Source organism: Symphalangus syndactylus, chromosome X (assembly GCF_028878055.3).
Source record: "Symphalangus syndactylus isolate Jambi chromosome X, NHGRI_mSymSyn1-v2.1_pri, whole genome shotgun sequence".
Lineage (NCBI taxonomy): Eukaryota > Metazoa > Chordata > Mammalia > Primates > Hylobatidae > Symphalangus > Symphalangus syndactylus.
Genome location: NC_072447.2, coordinates 73,296,313 through 73,315,150, shown reverse-complemented (window position 1 = coordinate 73,315,150; position 18,838 = coordinate 73,296,313). Strand labels below are relative to the sequence as shown.

The following is an 18,838-nucleotide window of genomic DNA, read 5'->3' as shown; positions in this document are numbered from 1 at the left end:
GGTAGTGTAAATTAGTTCAACCATTGTGTTAAACACTGTGGTGATTCCTCAAGCATCTAGAACCAGAAATACCATGTGACCCAGCAATCCCATTACTGGGTATATACCTAAAGAATTATAAATCATTCTACTATCAAGACGCAGGTACATATGTTTATTGCATATGTTGTACTTATACACCATGAAATATTATGCAGCCATAAAAAGGATGAGTTCATATCCATTGCAGGGATATGGATGAGACTGAAAACAAAACCAAACATTGCATGTTCTCACTCATAAGTGGGAGTTGAACAATGAGAACACATGGACACAGGGAGGGGAACATTACACACTAGGGCCTTTTGGGGGTTGTGGGGCAAGGGGATGGAGAGCATTAGGACAAATACCTAATGCACACGGTGCTTAAAACCTAGATGATGGTTGAAAAGTGCAGCAAACCACCATGGCACATGTATACCTATGTAACAAACCTGCAAGTTAAGCACATGTATCCCAGAACTTAAAAGTAAATTAAAAAAGAAAGGATGTTGAATTTTATCAAATGCTTTTTCAGCATCAATTGAAAGGATTATCACTGCAGGACTCAGTGTCCATGGAGCAACAACCTTGTTCTCTACTAGCCCCATACCTAGAGCCCAGTTTCTCCCGGCCCAAGGGACGAGCAAACAATTGCCCTCCACCCTGTTGGGCCCCATATCCCCCACTGGCTGACAGCCTCAGTCAACCAGAGACCTGACATCATTGCATGAATTTTCACAGTATAATTAACTGTAATTCACATAATCACACCATTGTTATGAATCAAAATCTGCCGCAAAAGAGATATCTTAGTTTTCTCAAAATTAAAGAATGTTTTAAAAAACTACACAGCTGCTGAATAATCAACCTGTGAAACTGGGATGTTTCTAGAATGAAACAGTAAATGTGCCTGTAATAACTTAATTTTTTATAAGTCAGAAAATTATATTTGTCTCCATCTTTTTTCCCACAGTATATTAAATAAAAAGGGAAATAAGGTATAAATAGATATTGTAAACTTTTTATATTGAAAAAGCCATGAAGTAAGCAGATAAGACAGATATTCTGTAAATTGGAGGGGTATATAGGATATTTTTGAAAAGGTACAAAGTCCTCAGATGGGCTTAGAAAATTCACTGTGTAATCCATATATCATTTTACTTGACTTGCACATCTTCAGATGCTTGTATTTACTGTGTTCTTGCCATTAACTAAATGTCTCAGTCTGTCCCAGTGTATAATATTCAGTGAATTTTCTTGTATTACAGTTTTATTGTTGGTCTCTTTGCATCGATGATACAACAGCAACAACATTTTAAAATTATTGTTATTATTGATTCCTAGTTTTACTCTGTTTTGCCAGAGAAGATGCTTGATATTATTTCTATTTTGTTGAATACTTTAAGACTTGCTTCTTGACCTAACACATGGTCTATCTTTGAGAATGATCCATGTGCTGAGGAAAATAATGTGTATTCTGCAGCTGTTGAATGAAATGTTCTGTAAACATCTCTTACGTTTGATCCATAGTGCAGATTATGTCTGGTGTTTGTTGATATATTTTTAATGGTCTAGAAGATACATCCCATGCTGAAGGTGGAGGGGAGGCAGTTTGAGGTCTCCAGGCATTATTGTATCTCTTTCTTATTCTCTAAGAATATGTGGTTTATATGTCTGGGTGATCAAGAGTTAAGTGCATATAAATTTACAATTGCTATATCTCCTGCTGAATTGACCACTTTATAGTTATACAATTATGGTCATTGCCTCTTCCTATAGGTTTTGTCTTGAAATCAATCTGATTTCAAGTATAGCAACTCCTGTCCTTTCTTTTTTTTTTTTTTTTTATTATACTTTAAGTTCTAGGGTACCTGTGCACAACATGCAGATTTGTTACATATGTATACTTGTGCCATATTGGTGGGCTGCACCCATTAACGCATCATTTACATTAGGTATATCTCCAAATGCTATCCCTCCCCCTCCCCCCACCCTATGACAGGCCCCAGTATGTGATGTTCCCCTTCCTGTGTCCAAGTGTTCTCATTGTTCAATTCCCACCTATGAGTGAGAACATGCGGTGTTTGGTTTTCTGTCCCTGCAATGGTTTACTCAAAATGATGGTTTCCATCTTCATCCATGTCCCTACAAAGGACATGAACTCATCATTTTTTATGGCTGCATAGTATTCCATGGTGTATATATGCCACATTTTCTTAACCCAGTCTATCGTTGATGGACATTGGGTTGGTTCCAAGTCTTTGCTATTGTGAATAGTGCCGCAATAAACATACATGTGCATGTGTCTTTATAGCAGCATGATTTATAATCCTTTGGGTATATACCCAGTAATGGGATGGCTGGGTCAAATGGTATTTCCAGTTCTAGATCCTTGAGGACTCACCACACGGTCTTCCACAATGGTTGAACTAGATTACAGTCCCACCAACAGTATAAAAGTGTTCCTATTGGGGGTGGAGCCAAGATGGCTCCAAATATTATATTTAAATAACCACTTTCTTCAAATGATATTAAAGTGCTTTACAAATACTATTTCTTTAATCTTTCATAATGTCTAGCACTCTGAAAGATGCATTAATATTTTATTTGTACATTTGCTTGCATCTTGTTCAGAGCTTCAGTCTCAAGTCTGAAGAATTTTTTAAAAGAATATAAAACATTGTCCTTATTCTTAAGTATTCTTACCTGTTCATTCTTTTAGCATACACAAATAACAGTGACTCTTCCCTTTTTAATTCATTTTCCAGATGAGTTCCATTTATTCTAAGCCTGGATAAAATAATGTACAGCTTGTGGTAGTGGAAAAAAAAACTGGGCTTAGAAATAGACCACAGTTGGATTTCTGGATCCATCATGTACTAGCTATGTGACTTTGTACAGACCTTTAACCTCCTTGAGGCTCAATTACTTAATTTAGTATGTAAGATAAATAATAAAATATTGTCATTATTATGAGACTCAAATGAGATGCTGGGTCTTTAAAATACTTTGAAAATGTAAAGGATTATGCTAATTCTACCTCCAATAAAGCTATTAATGTAAGTGAATGTGTATTATAATTCACAACAGAGAAATAATTTGTTCCTTTTTTTTTCCTTTTGAGGCACAAAATAGCATCCTAAAAATTAAATATATAATTTAAATCTTTCTATTAAAATTAAGAATAGGATATTAGAATATCAATGTTGGAATAGACCTTAGAGATAATCTAGTCCATCCCACATTACTGTATAAAAGGGGACAGTGAGACCAAGAGGAAAAATAAACTTTTTTTAGGTTATACAATTAGGCAGTGGTAAAATCAGGATTGGAACTCTGGTCCCCTTTCTTCCCATTCAATGTATGTCCTACTCTACTACAATGTCTTACCTAAATGGTCCTGTTGGGCTGTGTTATGAAACTACTGTTCATCTCTAACTTTTCATTCACTGCTTTGAGCCAAGATTTTAATATGAACTGTTAAGAAGGCTTCTCCTTGGTGGGAGATTACTTTTCACAAACAGAATGACCTAGAAGGCAATTCTTTCATACATTTTACCTTCCTGCCAGTAGATTGTAAACTATTGCATGGCTACTGCGACAATAGGTAGGAAAACCAGAAAATGTGACCCAAGGCTGGAGGTCATGTTATTTTTTCCTTAGGGATATATAGATATTGGTCTTGCTGGAGCAACAAATAGAAAATAAGTTAGTGACTAGCATACGGTAAATATTCCTATAGTGTTCATTTTATTCCATTTCTCCTCACATTATGATAGAATGTTATTGCCTACAAAGTACTTTCATATTTTTTATTTCAAGTTATTTTCACAACAAATACACGAGGTAAGGATTGTTCTCACATTACAGATGAGAAAACTGAGACTCTGAGAGAGTAAATTAATTGCCAAACTTTACACAGTAAACAAGAGAGTTAAGAGTTCAACCTAGATTCTCTAACCGCAAATGAAGGGATCTTTCCACTATACCATAATGGCCTATGATTTTGCCATACTTAATGAATTCTGAAAAATATTACTAAAGATGGGACTACAATTTAATAAATGCCATGTGGAAGAAGTTCTAAAGATTGTAACTAAACAAAAACAGACTTATATCTTAACCTTTCTTTGAAACTATGTGAAGATTTTTTTTCTTCCTCTGTTTTTTTTTTTTTTTTTTTTTTTTTCAATACAGACGAGGTCTCACTATGTTGCTCAGGCTGGTCTCGAACTCCTGAGCTCAAGTGATCCTCTCGCTTTGGCCTCCCAAAGTGCTGGGATTGCAGACATGAGCCGCCATGCCCAGACAGCCACCATGCCTGGCCAACTACCTAAATACTCCTAAATTATAAGAAGAGGCTTAAATTGCTTAGACTGAACAAGTGTCCTAAAGTATGGAACACAAGTCTAGAATCAGTCAGAATTAACCTTGCATTGCTGATTTAGCTAAACAGATCTCAAATGTTGGAAGGGCTCGATTCTACACTTACAAAGGATACACTTATTCTGGAAATTTTGGTTCTCACTTACGTATTAATAATATATGGAAAAATGCAGAAGGAAAAATTAAAAAAAAAGAACCATAGATGCTTTATTCCTGAGAATGGTTGCTTCTTTCTCTAGTGCAATTTTTTTAAAGTTGCATATATTGTGGTTGTGAAGTATTTTCTGAATATACCACGTGAAAAACTTTCCTCCAAAAACTAAATAAAGTAGGGGCACAATGAAGTAAAAGTAGAATTCTTCATAAGAAAAGCATGAAATGATACAGTCACAGTTTTCTCTTAGATATTTAGATCTTTCTAAGCACAGTGTTAGAAGTCAGAGAGATCTGGATATAAAACAAACCCTAAACTTAATAGCTATATGATCTTAGGCAGTCAAATAACCTGCTTAAGATAGTTTTTTTAATTTGTGAAATGGAGATGATAATACCTACATCATAGGATTGCTATGAGGATTAAATGTGATAACACATGTAAAGCTCTTGGTACTTGATTTGTAAAGTTCCATAAGTGATATTCCCTTTCCTCTCACCCCTTCCTATGATGATTTCCTGTTAATTCCAAAAGCCTACACATTTTCAACCTAAGAAGATAATTTTATTAGCTGTATTGTTCAGATTTTCACCACTGCTTTGATGCCTCAATCTTTCTGGAAGAAAGCTTCACTTTCTTATAAACAAAATGCCTTAACTTTTCATATTACACAGATTATCTCACTATAGTTTACTCTTTCAAACACACACACAACAACAACAACAACAACCACTGAAGTACCTACCTCTTAACACCTCAAAAATGTCCAATGTCTGGCATTGATCCTCAGCATGCTCAATTCTTCTTTGAAGGCCTGTAGTCCACGTCTGTATTTTTTACTTTTGTGACTTATCCATCACAACATGGCTTTTATCCTCTGTTGCTGAGGCAGAAATGCCAAAAGGAGTCCATAGCCTTGGGTAAAATAGATTCAATGAGCAGAAGGCAAACCTATGATGAGAACTTGATAAATCGAAGACTGAAACACCTTTTACCCATTTCAAGTTCAGTATTATAATTAGGGCAGAAAGATATTTGGATCCCAAAGGCTGAGATAATTGTGCTAATTTTTCAATGGTTGTGCTAATCTAAGATGTAGGACTTTTTTAGTCTTTTATACATATTGACCCTGAGAATATTCCACAAGCCTAAGAAAACTTATTTTGTGACTGTGAGTAAGATTCAGTCTAAAAGAATAATAGCTGAGTTATATGTATAATTTTGAATTATATTTACATAAATTATAAATAATACCATTTTTTAAAAATAGAACCACGGATGAACAGTGAATTTAATAACTATTGCCTAAATTTTATTAAGTAGCAAAATGTTTATATATATATATCCTATCTATGATTTACAGATTAGGTATGACTACTTCCTCTTTTTGACCTTTTAGTCAAAACAAAATAAGATCATAAATCTTAAAAGACCACAATTTAGAATAAACATGAATTCCTAACTACTTGAAATACATCACATTTTCACCATGAGGAGAATTTTCTGATCCAATTAAATGAAAAGACATATGTGCAGTTTACAAACTTGACAGAAACATACAAACAGAAAAACACTTGAATAAGAATAGCCATCCCTTACTACCTCACTCCAAAATAAAAAAATGAGTCATTTTGAGAACATTAAAATTAAAATGTTAATCATTACACTAATAACCACTTGACATTTTATAATTTTAGGTGGTTCAAAAAATGTTTTCTATCTAGAAGTCAGATCATTAAACTATGGCCCAGAAGCAAAGTGTGGCCTAACAAAGGTTTGTGGAGGGACTTATTATTATTATTATTATTTTTTTTTTGAGATGGAGTCTTGCTCTGTCCCCCAGGCTGGAGTGCAGTGGCACAATCTCGGCTCACTGCAAGCTCTGCCTCCCGGGTTCACGCCATTCTCCTGCCTCAGCCTCTCCGAGTAGCTGGGACTACAGGCACCCGCCACCACGCCCGGCTAATTTTTTGTATTTTTAGTAGAGACGGGGTATTATTCCTCCCACTACCCAGCTTTGGGAATTTTTCCATTCCTTAAAGATTACTTTTAGTAGTAGAGTGACTGTGTTTTCCAAACTCCAAATCAGGCCATAAATTCTGACACATGAGGGTTTTGTGTTGTTTCTTGGTGCTGGATGCAATCCAGGAGGTGTAACTTAGATATCAAAAAAACAGAATTTCAGGACACATGACATTAGGACCTCCTAAGGGTGTGTCAAGAAAATAAATAGATAAAACAAAAGAAAAAACTTAGAAGTTTTGGGATATTCTGAAGGTTTAGAAAGATAATGAATGGGAATGTTTGAAATTAAGAATGCCTTAAAAATTTGTTTACTGTGTGAATAAAACATCTGAGTCAAGGTTATTGGATAGGTAAAAAAAAATCAGTTAAAATCGAGAAGAAACTGGAAATCTTATTTAATCTGAAATTATTAGAAAGTATATTCCATAGTTCATTTATACATAAGCAAATTTCAAAAAAATGGTATGTAGCTTTATGTAAATATACTCATAACTCTCTATTAGATGTGTGACATGTTCAAGAGTGAGGTGCTTTTCTACAGTTGATATTGTAGGGATCTTAGGGTTACTGCCCAATTTTGTATTATTAACCTGTGGAAAAATCTGTTCCCATGAAGTACTGAGATTTGAGCTGGCCATACTAGCAAACATGTTATTTGCAGCTCCTTGTTGCCACAACTATCCTGATGAAAGAGTCAGTCTTGTGTACCTATATCTGCTCCTGAGAAGTCCCCTTCTGATTCTACAGTTTTAATGATTTATAAATGCAATAACAATATCTTTGTGGGTAGCCAAGAAAAGGGTCACAAGTTGCCTCCACAGTCAGGAAGGACACTAAGAAGAAAGTTCTGAGTAGCTTTCATTCTGCTATACTGAGCTTCACGAGGACAGGGTGAGTGTTATTCATGTCTAAGGCCCTGTGCTAAGCCTTACATATAGTAGATGCTCAATAAATATCTGCTAAATAGCTTGTAAGATCCTCAAGGGAGAAAGCATTTTCCTGATCTTCCAAGTTTTTCATTATGTACTCATCACTGAATAGCAGCTATTTTTGTGAGTTGACTATCATCACATAGGTAAACACAATAAGAAGCAATGTTTTGAAGAAGCAGATAAAGTGAGTCACATAATAGTGCAAATGTAGATATGTATCCTAGAGGAGCTGCTACTCACCTACCTTCCTGTGTGACCAGGATGAAGGAGATAGGTGGTCATTATCTCTTCTTTCAAATATCACCTCGGAAACCCATCATTCTTGAAAGAAGCAGTGGTATCTTGCAACTTGGCTATTTAGTCTATTTCCTTGTAGAAGGGTAAAAACAAGCAGAATTGGTGACTGTTAATTACATAACCCCCTCAGAGTTAAATCTTTATAGAAACAGAGGTAGTGAAAGGGATTAAAAAAGAATATTAGCCTTTGCTAGCTTTTCAGAAATTAATCCTCACGATTGTCTGACTAGACAGACAGAAAGAGAGAGGTAAACTAAAATAAACATGGCATAGCAATGACAAAGAACAAATACATATACAAACACAACATGATCTAAAGAATTTTCTAAAATTCATAAGCAAGTTAAAGGACTATCTTTCAGGACAGATGACCACCATGAAGAAGAAACAAGCTTCTATTAAAAGAAGATGCCAAATAAGCCTACTTCCACCACTTGGAAAAAAGCACCATTCTTTTTTGTAGAACTGACAAACCAGAAACCATTTATCCCCTGATGGGGAAAACCACCTTTCTTCTGCTTGGGCTTTTTTTTTTTTTTCATTCTATATTTACCAAGAAATATATCGCTGCAACAGACAGTTCATGTATAGTAAATCATCAATATAGTTTAAGCTAATAAAAGCCAAAATGAGACTATTAAGTAGCCTAATGCTGTGTAACAGTCCAATGCTTGACTTAATTAAATATATATATTCTTTGGTGAAATTAGCTTCATTCAGTTTTATGTTTTTTTGTTTGTTTGTTTGTTTGTTTTTCAACAAGGCTGTTTATTTCTGCTAGGTGCAGGAGGGCTGAGTCCAAAAAGAGAGTCAGCGAAGCGAGATCGCTGTGGGGCCGTTTTATAGGATTTGAGTGGGCAACGGAATATTACAGTCAAAGGCAGTTGTTCTCTGGCGGGCAGGGGAGGGAGTCACAAGGTGCTCAGTGGGGGAGCTTCTGAGCCAGGAGAAGGAATTTCACAAGGTAATGTCATCAGTTAAGGCAGGAACAGGCCATCTGGATGTATACGTGCAAGTCACAGGGGATATGATGGCTTAGCTTGGGCTCAGAGGCCTGACATTCCTGTCTTCTTATATTAATAGGAAAAACAAAACAAAATAGTGGTGAAGTGTTGGGGTGGCAACAATTTTGGGGGATGGTATGGAGAGATAACGGGCGATGTTTCTCAGGGCTACTTTGAGTGGGATTAGGGGTGGTGTGGGAACATACAATGGGAGAGATTAAACTGAAGGAAGATTTTGTGGTAAGGGGTGATATTACGGGGTTGTTAGAAGTAGCATTTGTTGTGTAGACTCATTGGTGATAGCCTGGATGTGGTTTTGTATGAATTGGGAAACTAAACGAAAGACACAAAGCCCAAATAAGAGAAGGAGAAAAACAGGTATTAAAGGACTAAGAATTAGGAGGACCCAGGACATCCAATTAGAGAATGCTCAAGAGGGTTCAGTGTAATTACTTGCTTTGTTGGTGAGTTTTTGGGCTCTACCCTTGACAGAATTCTCTTTTTTAAGTTGGAGGCTGAGCTTGGTGAGGTGTGCTTTTAAAAGACCATTAGTCAGTTCTACCTTTCCTGAAGATTGAGGATGGTAGGGGGTATGAAGTTTCCACTGAAAACCAAGAGCCTGAGAAACTGCTTGGGTGATTTGACTAACAAAGGCCAGTCTGTTATTGGACTGTATAGAGGTAGGAAGGCCAAACCCAGTTATTATATCTGACAGAAGGGAAGAAATGACTGTGATGGCCTTCTCAGACCCTGTGGGAAAGGCCTCTACCCATGTAGTGAAAGTGTCTACCCAGACCAAGAGGTATTTTAGTTTCCTAGCTTGGGGCATGTGAGTAAAGTCAGTTTGCCAGTCCTGGGCAGGGGCAAATCCCCGAGCTTGATGTATAGGGAAGGGAGGTCACAGGGCCTGAACAATCCCTGAGGAGTAGTAGAATAGCAGATGAAACACTGAGAACTGATTTCCTTGAGGATAGATTTCCACGATGGAAAAGAAATGAGAGGTTCTAAGAGGTGGGCTAGTGGCTTGTAACGTACAAAGAAGACGTTATGAAATGATGACAGAATAGAATGGGCTTGTGAGGCTGGAAGGAGATATTTTCCTTGGTCCAAGAACCATTTTCTTTGTGTGTGAAGAGACTGATAGGTGGAAGTTTCAGTGGGGGAGTAGGTGGGAGTGACCGGTGACAAGGAGAAAAACTGCCGTGAAGGATAGAAGTTGGAATGCTAGCTGCTTTTTTAGCTACCTTATCAGCATAAGCGCTGCCCTGAGTGATGGGATCTGATGCCTTTTGATGGCCCTTGCAGTGAATGACTCTAGTTTTTTTTGGAAGTAAAGCTACCTGAGAAGAGTTTTTATTAAAGAGGTATTAATGATGGAGGACCCTTGTGTAGTGAGGAAACCTCTTTTTGCCCATATAACAGCAGGGTGGTATAGGATATGGAAGGCATATTTAGAGTCAGTATAAATATTGACGTGTGGTTCCTTTGCAAGAGTGAGGGCTTGAGTTAAGGCAACGAGTTTGGCTTGCTGAGAGGTATTGGAGGGTGGCAGAGCGGTAGCCTCAATGATAGATTTCGAATATACTATATCATAGCCTGCCTTTGCTGGTGTGTAGCGATTAGGCCTGGTGGAACTGCCATCAATAAACCAGGTGTGATAAGGGTGAGGAACAGGAAAGAAGGAAATATGGGGAAATGGAGTGAATGCCAGGTGTATCAGAGAGATACAGTCTTGGGGGTCAGGTGTGGTATCAGGAATAATGTGGGAGGCTGGATTGAAGTCCGGGCCAGGAACAATGGTAACTGTGGGAGACTCAACAAAGGGTGAGTACAGCTGAAGGAACTGGGGAGCAGAAAGTATATGCGTCAGGTGTGAGGAAGAAAATAGATTTTGGAAGTTATGAGAACTGTGGAGAGTGAGTTGAGCACAGTTTGTGATTTTGAGAGCCTCCAAAACTATTAGGGCGGGAGCAGCTGCTGCATGGAGATATGATAGCCAGCCTAAAACAGTAAGGTCAAGTTGTATGGACAAAAATGCTACAGGGCGCAGTCCCAGTCCTTGTGTAAGAATTCCAACTGCATAGCCCTGCACTTCAGCTGTGTGTAATGAAAAGGGTTGGGATGAGTCAGGGAGAGCTAGTGTGGGAGCAGTCTCTAAAGCTGTCTTCAAGGAATGGAAAGAGGAGTAGGGAAAGGATTTAGGATCTATGGGATCAGCTAGATTTCCTTTTGTGAGTTTATATAATGGTTTTGTTAGGATGGCAAAAACAAAAATGGTTTTGTTAGGTATCCAAAGGTGAAAGTATCCAACCATGCCCAGGAAGGAAAGGAGTTGTTGTTTTGTAGAAGGGGTTGGGGTTTGAGAGATCAGTTGGACATGAACGGCAGGGAGAGCAGGTGTGTTTTTATGAAGAATTATGCCGAGGTAGGTAATGGATGGAGAAGAAATTTGAGCTTTGGAGGGGGATACCCGATATCCTTTGGAGAATAAATGTTGAAGGAGCAGAAGGTGTCTTGTTGAGAAGATTCAAAGGAGGGGCTACAAAGTAGAAGGTTATCATTATATTGAATAAGGTGAGAAGCAGAGGGGTAGAAATAAAGTAAATCACAAGAAAGAGCTTGGCTGAAGTAATGAGGGCTGTCCCTGAAGCCTTGAGGCAGTATAGCCCAGGTAAGCTGCTGGGACAGATGGGTGTCAGGGTCAGTCCAAGTGAAAGTGAAGAGGGTCTGGGATGAAGGGTGCAAAGGAATAGTAAAGAAAGCATGTTTGGGGGGTGGAGCCAAGATGGCCAGAAAGGAACAGCTCTGGTCTACAGCTCCCAGCGTGAGTGACGCAGAAGATGGGTGATTTCTGCATTTCCATCTGAGGTACCAGGTCCATCTCACTAGGGAGTGCCAGAAAGTGGGCACAGGACAGTGGGTGCAGTGCACCATGCACGAGCCGAAGCAGGGCGAGGCATTGCCTCACTCGGGAAGTGCAAGGGGTCAGGGAGTTCCCTTTCCTAGTCAAAGAAAGAGGTGAAAGACGGCACCTGGAAAATTGGGTCACTCCCACCCTAATACCGTGCTTTTCCAATGGGCTTAAAAAAAGGCACACCAGGAGATTATATCCCGCACCTGGCTAGGAGGGTCCTACGCCCATGGAGTCTCGCTCATTGCTAGCACAGCAGTCTGAGATCAAACTGCAAGGTGGCAGCGAGGCTGGGGAAGGGGCGCTTGCCATTGCCCAGGCTTGATTAGGTAAACAAAGCAGCCCGGAAGCTTGAACTGGGTGGAGCCCACCACAGCTCAAGGAGGTCTGCCTGCCTCTGTAGACTCCACCTCTGGGGGCAGGGCACAGACAAACAAAAACACAGCAGTAACCTCTGCAGACTTAAATGTCCCTCTCTGACAGCTTTGAAGAGAGTAGTGGTTCTCCCAGCATGAACCTGGAGATCTGAGAATGGGCAGACAGCCTCAAGTGCATCCCTGACCCCCGAGCAGCCTAACTGGGAGGCACCACCCAGTAGGTGCAGACTGACACCTCACACGGCCAGGTACTCCTCTGAGACAAAACTTCCAGAGGAACAATAGGCAGCAGCAATTGCAGGTCACCAATATCCGCTGTTCTACAGCCACCACTGTTCTGCAGCCACCGCTGCTGATACCCAGGCAAACAGGGCCTGGAGTGGACCTCTAGCAAACTCCAACAGACCTGCAGCTAAGGGTCCTGTCTGGTAGAAGGAAAACTAACAAACAGAAAGGACATCCACACCAAAAACCCATCTGTAAGTCACCATCATCAAAGACCAAAAGTAGATAAAACCAGAAAGATGGGGAAAAAAAGAGCAGAAAAACTGGAAACTCTAAAAAGCAGAGGATCTCTCCTCCTCCAAAGGAATGCAGCTCCTCAACAGGAGCACAACAAAGCTGGATGGAGAATGACTTTGAAGAGTTGAGAGAAGAAGGCTTCAGATGATCAAACTACTCCAAGCTACAGGAGGAAATTCAAACCAATGGCAAAGAAGTTAAAAACTTTGAAAAAAATTAGATGAATGGATAACTAGAATAAACAATGCAGAGAAGTCCTTAAAGGACAGAATAGAGCCGAAAGCCAAGGCTCAAGAACTACATGAAGAATGCAGAAGCCTCAGGAGCTGATGCAATCAACGGGAAGAAAGGGTATCAGTGACGGAAGATGAAATGAATGAAATGAAGCGAGAAGGGAAGTTTATAGGAAAAAGAATAAAAAGAAATGAACAAAGCCTCAAAGAAATATGGGACTATGTGAAAAGACCAAATCTACGTCTGATTGGTGTACCTGAAAGTGACAGGGAGAATGGAACTAAGTTGGAAAACACTCTGCAGGATATTATCCAGGAGAACTTCCCCAATCTAGCAAGGCAGGCCAACACTCAGATTCAGGAAATACAGAGAATGCCACAAAGATACTCCTCGAGAAGAGCAACTCCAAGACACATAATTGTCAGATTCACCAAAGTTGAAATGAAGGAAAAAATGTTAAGGTCAGCCAGAGAGAAAGGTCGGGTTACCCACAAAGGGAAGCCCATCAGACTAACAGCTGATCTCTCAGCAGAAACTCTACAAGCCAGAAGAGAGTGGGGGCCGATATTCAACATTCTCAAAGAAAAGAATTTTCAACCCAGAATTTCATATCCAGCCAAACCAAGCTTCATAAGTGAAGGAGAAATAAAATACTTTACAGACAAGCAAATGCTGAGAGATTTTGTCACCACGAGGCCTGCCCTAAAAGGGCTCCTGAAGGAAGCATTAAACATGGAAAGGAACAACAAGTACCAGCCACTGCAAAAACATGCCAAAATGTAAAGACCATCAAGGCTAGGAAGAAATTGCATCAACTAATGAGCAAAATAACCAGCTAATATCAAAATGACAGGATCAAATTGACACATAACAATATTAAATTTAAAGGTAAATAGGTTAAATGAGCCAATTAAAAGACACAGGCTGGCAAATTGGATAAAGAGTCAAGACCCATCAGTGTGCTGTATTCAGGAAACCCATCTCACGTGCAGAGACACACAAAGGCTCAAAATAAAGGGATGGAGGAAGATCTATCAAGCAAACGGAAAACAAAAAAAGGCAGCAGTTGCAATCCTAGTCTCTGATAAAACAGATTTCAAATGAACAAAAATCAAAAGAGACAAAGAAGGCCATTACGTAATGGTAAAGGGATCAATTCAACAAGAAGAGCTAACTATCCTAAATATATATGCACCCAATACAGGAGCACCAAGATTCATAAAGCGAGTCTTGAGTGACCTACAAAGAGATTTAGACTCCAACACAATAATAATGGGAGACTTTAACAACCCACTGTCAACATTAGACATATCAATGAGACAGAAAGTTAACAAGGATACCCAGGAATTGAACTCAGCTCTACATAAAGTGGACCTAATAGACATCTACAGAACTCTCCACCCCAAATCAACAGAATATACATTTTTTCAGCACCAAACCACACCTATTCCAAAACTGACCACATAGTTGGAAGTAAAGCTCTCCTCAGCAAATGTAAAAGAACAGAAATTATAACAAACTGTCTCTCAGACCACAGTGCAATCAAACTAGAACTCAGGATTAAGAAACTCACTCAAAACCGCTCAACTACATGGAAACTGAACAACTTGCTCCTGAATGACTATTGGGTACATAATGAAATGAAGGCAGAAATAAAGATGTTCTTTGAAAACAACGAGAACAAAGACACAACATACCAGAATCTCTGGGACACGTTCAAAGCAGTGTGTAGAGGGAAATTTATAGCACTAAATGCCCACAAGAGAAAGCAGGAAAGATCCAAAATTGACAACCTAACATCACAATTAAAAGAACTAGAAAAGCAAGAGCAAACACATTCAAAAGCTAGCAGAAGGCTAGAAATAACTAAAATCAGAGCAGAACTGAAGGAAATAGAGACACAAAAAACCTTTCAAAAAATTAATGGATCCAGGAGCTGGTTTTTTGAAAAGATCAACAAAATTGATGGACCGCTAGCAAGACTAATAAAGAAGAAAAGAGAGAAGAATCAAATAGATGCAATAAAAAATGAAAAAGGGGATATCACCACTGATCCCACAGAAATACAATCTACCATCAGAGAATACTACAAACACCTCTATGCAAATAAACTAGAAAATGTAGAAGAAATGGATAAATTCTTCGACAAATACACCCTCCCAAGACTAAACCAGGAAGAAGTTGAATCTCTGAATTGACCAATAACAGGTTCAGAAATTGTGGCAATAATCAATAGCTTAGCAACCAAAAAGAGTCCAGGACCTGATGGATTCACAGCCGAATTCCACCAGAGGTACAAGGAGGAAATGGTACCATTCCTTCTGAAACTATTCCAATCGACAGAAAAAGACGGAATCCTCCCTAACACATTTTATGAAGCCAGCATTGTCCTGATATCAAAGCCTGGCAGAGACATAACCAAAAAAGAGAATTTCAGACCAATATCCTTGATGAACATTGATGCAAAAATCCTCAATAAAATACTGGCAAACCGAATCCAGCAGCATATCAAAAAGCTTATACACCATCATCAAGTGGGCTTCATCCCTGGGATGCAAGGCTGGTTCAACACACGCAAATCAATAAATGTAATCCAGCATATAAACAGAACCAAAGACAAAAACCACATGATTATCTCAATAGATGAAGAAAAGGCCTTTGACAAAATTCAACAACCCTTCATGCTAAAAACTCTCAATAAATTAGGTATTGATGGGATGTATCTCGAAATAATAAGAGCTATCTATGACAAACCCACAGCCAATATCATACCGAATGGGCAAAAACTGGAAGCATTCCCTCTGAAAACTGGCACAAGACAGGGATGCCCTCTCTCACCACTCCTATTCAACATAGTGCTGGAAGTTCTGGCCAGGGCCATTAGGCAGGAGAAGGAAATAAAGGGTATTCAATTAGGAAAAGAGGAAGTCAAGTTGTCCCTGTTTGCCGATGACATGATTGTATATCTAGAAAACCCCATCATCTCAGCCCAAAATCTCCTTAAGCTGATTAGCAACTTCAGCAAAGTCTCAGGATAAAAAATCAATGTACAAAAATCACAAGCATTCTTGTACACCAATCACAGACAAACAGAGAGCCAAATCATGAGTGAACTCCCATTCACAATTGCTTCAAAGAGAATAAAATACGTAGGAATACAACATACAAGGGATGTGAAGGACCTCTTCAAGGAGAACTACAAACCACTGCTCAATGAAATAAAAGAGGATACACACAAATGGAAGAACATTCCATGCTCATGGGTTGGAAGAATCAATATCGTGAAAATGGCCATACTGCCCAAGGTAATTTATAGATTCAATGCCATCCCCATCAAGCTACCAATGACTTTCTTCACAGAATTGGAAAAAACTACTTTAAAGTTCATATGGAACCAAAAAAGAGCCCGCATCGCCAAGTCAATCCTAAGCCAAAAGAACAAAGCTGGAGGCATCATGCTACCTGACTTCAAACTATACTACAAGGCTACAGTAACCAAAACAGCATGGTACTGGTACCACAACAGAGACATAGATCAATGGAACAGAACAGAGCCCTCAGAAATGATGTCGCATATCTACAACTATCTGATCTTTGACAAACCTGACAAAAACAAGAAATGGGGAAAGAATTCCTTATTTAATAAATGGTGCTGGGAAAACTGGCTAGCCATATGTAGAAAGCTGAAACTGGATCCCTTCCTTACACCTTATACAAAAATTAATTCAAGATGGATTAAAGACTTACATGTTAGACCTAAAACCATTAAAATCCTACAAGAAAACCTAGGCATTACCATTCAGGACATAGGCGTGGGCAAGGACTTCAGGTCTAAAACACCCAAAGCAATGGCAACAAAAGCCAAAATTGACAAATGGGATCTCATTAAATGAAAGAGCTTCTGCACATCAAAAGAAACTACCATCAGAGTGAACAGGCAACCTACAGAATGGGAGAAAATTTTTGCAACCTACTCATCTGACAAAGGGCTAATATCCAGAATCTACAATGAACTCAAACAAATTTACAAGAAAAAAACAAACAACCCCATCAAAAAGTGGGCAAAGGACATGAACAGACACTTCTCAAAAGAAGACATTTATGCAGCCAAAAAACACATGAAGAAATGCTCCTCATCACTGGCCATCAGAGAAATGCAAATCAAAACCACAGTGAGATACCATCTCACACCAGTTAGAATGGCCATCATTAAAAAATCAGGAAACAACAGGTGCTGGAGAGGATGTGGAGAAATAGGAACACTTTTACACTGTTGGTGGGACTGTAAACTAGTTCAACCACTGTTGAAGTCAGTGTGGCGATTCCTCAGGGATCTCGAACTAGAAATACCATTTGACCCAGCCATCCCATTACTGGGTATATACCCAAAGGACTATAAATCATGCTGCTATAAAGACACATGCACACGTATGTTTATTGCGGCACTATTCACAATAGCAAAGAGTTGGAACCAACCCAAATGTCCAACAACGATAGACTGGATTAAGAAAATGTGACACATATACACCATGGAATACTATGCAGCCGTAAAAAACGATGAGTTCATGTCCTTTCTAGGGACATGGATGAAACTGGAAAACATCATTCTCAGTAAACTATCGCAAGGACAAAAAACCAAACACCGCATGTTCTCACTCATAAGTGGGAACTGAACAATGAGCACTCTTGGACACAGGAAGCGGAACATCACACTCCGGGGACTGTTGTGGGGTTGGGGGAGGGGGGAGGGACAGCATTAGGAGATATACCTAATGCTAAATGACGAGTTAATGAGTGCAGGAAATCAACATGGCACATGGATACATATGTAACAAAGCTGCACATTGTGCACATGTACCCTAAAACCTAAAGTATAATAAAAAAAAACTCTCAATAAATTAGGTATTGATTGGACATATCTCAAAATAATAAGAGCTATCTATGACAAACCCACAGACAATATCATACTGAATGGGCAAAAACTGGTAGCATTCCCTTTGAAAACTGGCACAAGACAGGGATGCCCTCTCTCACCACTCCTATTCAACATAGTGTTGGAAGTTCTGGCCAGGGCCATTAGGCAGGAGAAGGAAATAAAGGGTATTCAATTAGGAAAAGAGGAAGTCAAATTGTCCCTGTTTGCAGATGACATGATTGTATATCTAGAAAACCCCATAGTCTCAGCCCAAAATCTCCTTAAGCTGATTAGCAAGTTCAGCAAAGTCTCAGGATACAAAATCAATGTACAAAACTCACAAGCATTCTTATACACAAATAACAGACAAACAGAGAGCTAAATCATGAGTGAACTCCCATTCACAATTGCTTCAAAGAGAATAAAATACCTAGGAATCCAACTTACAAGGGATGTGAAGGACCTCTTGAAGGAGAACTACAAACCACTGCTCAATGAAATAAAAGAGGATACAAACAAATGGAAGAACATTCCGTGCTCATTGGTAGGGAGAATCAATATTGTAAAAATGGCCATACTGCCCAAGGTAATTTATAGATTCAATGCCTTCCCCATTAAGATACCAATGACTTTCTTCACAGAATTGGAAAAAACCACTTTAAAGTTCATATGGAACCAAAAAAGAGCCCGCATCACCAAGTCAATCTTAAGCCAAAAGAACAAAGCTGGAGGCCTCACACTACCTGACTTCAAACTATACTACAAGGCTACAGTAACCAAAATAGCATGGTACTGATACCAAAACAGAGATATAGACCAATAGAACAGAACAAAGCCCTCAGAAATAATGCCGCATATCTACAACCATCTGATCTTTGACAAACATGACAAAAACAAGCAATGGGGAAAGGATTCCCTATTTAATAAATGGTGCTGGGAAAACTGGCTAGCCATATGTAGAAAGCTGAAACTGGATCCCTTCCTTACACCTTATACAAAAATTAATTCAAGATGGATTAAAGACTTACATGTTAGATCTAAAACCCTAAAAACCCTAGAA

At 38.9% G+C, this 18,838-nt stretch overlaps 1 protein-coding gene across 2 annotated transcripts in view; it reads right to left on the bottom strand.

The window, feature by feature from the left end:
* The window catches only part of ZC3H12B (zinc finger CCCH-type containing 12B), a 490,484-nt gene that overhangs the window by 132,871 nt on the left and 338,775 nt on the right, over positions 1-18,838 (bottom strand). For both annotated transcript variants that reach the window (XM_055269215.2, XM_063635297.1), the window contains 2 exons: positions 7,759-7,887; positions 5,307-5,476 (listed from right to left, as the gene is read on the bottom strand). The gene's annotated coding sequence lies outside the window, so the exon portion shown is untranslated. The remainder of the gene's footprint in view (positions 1-5,306; positions 5,477-7,758; positions 7,888-18,838) is intronic.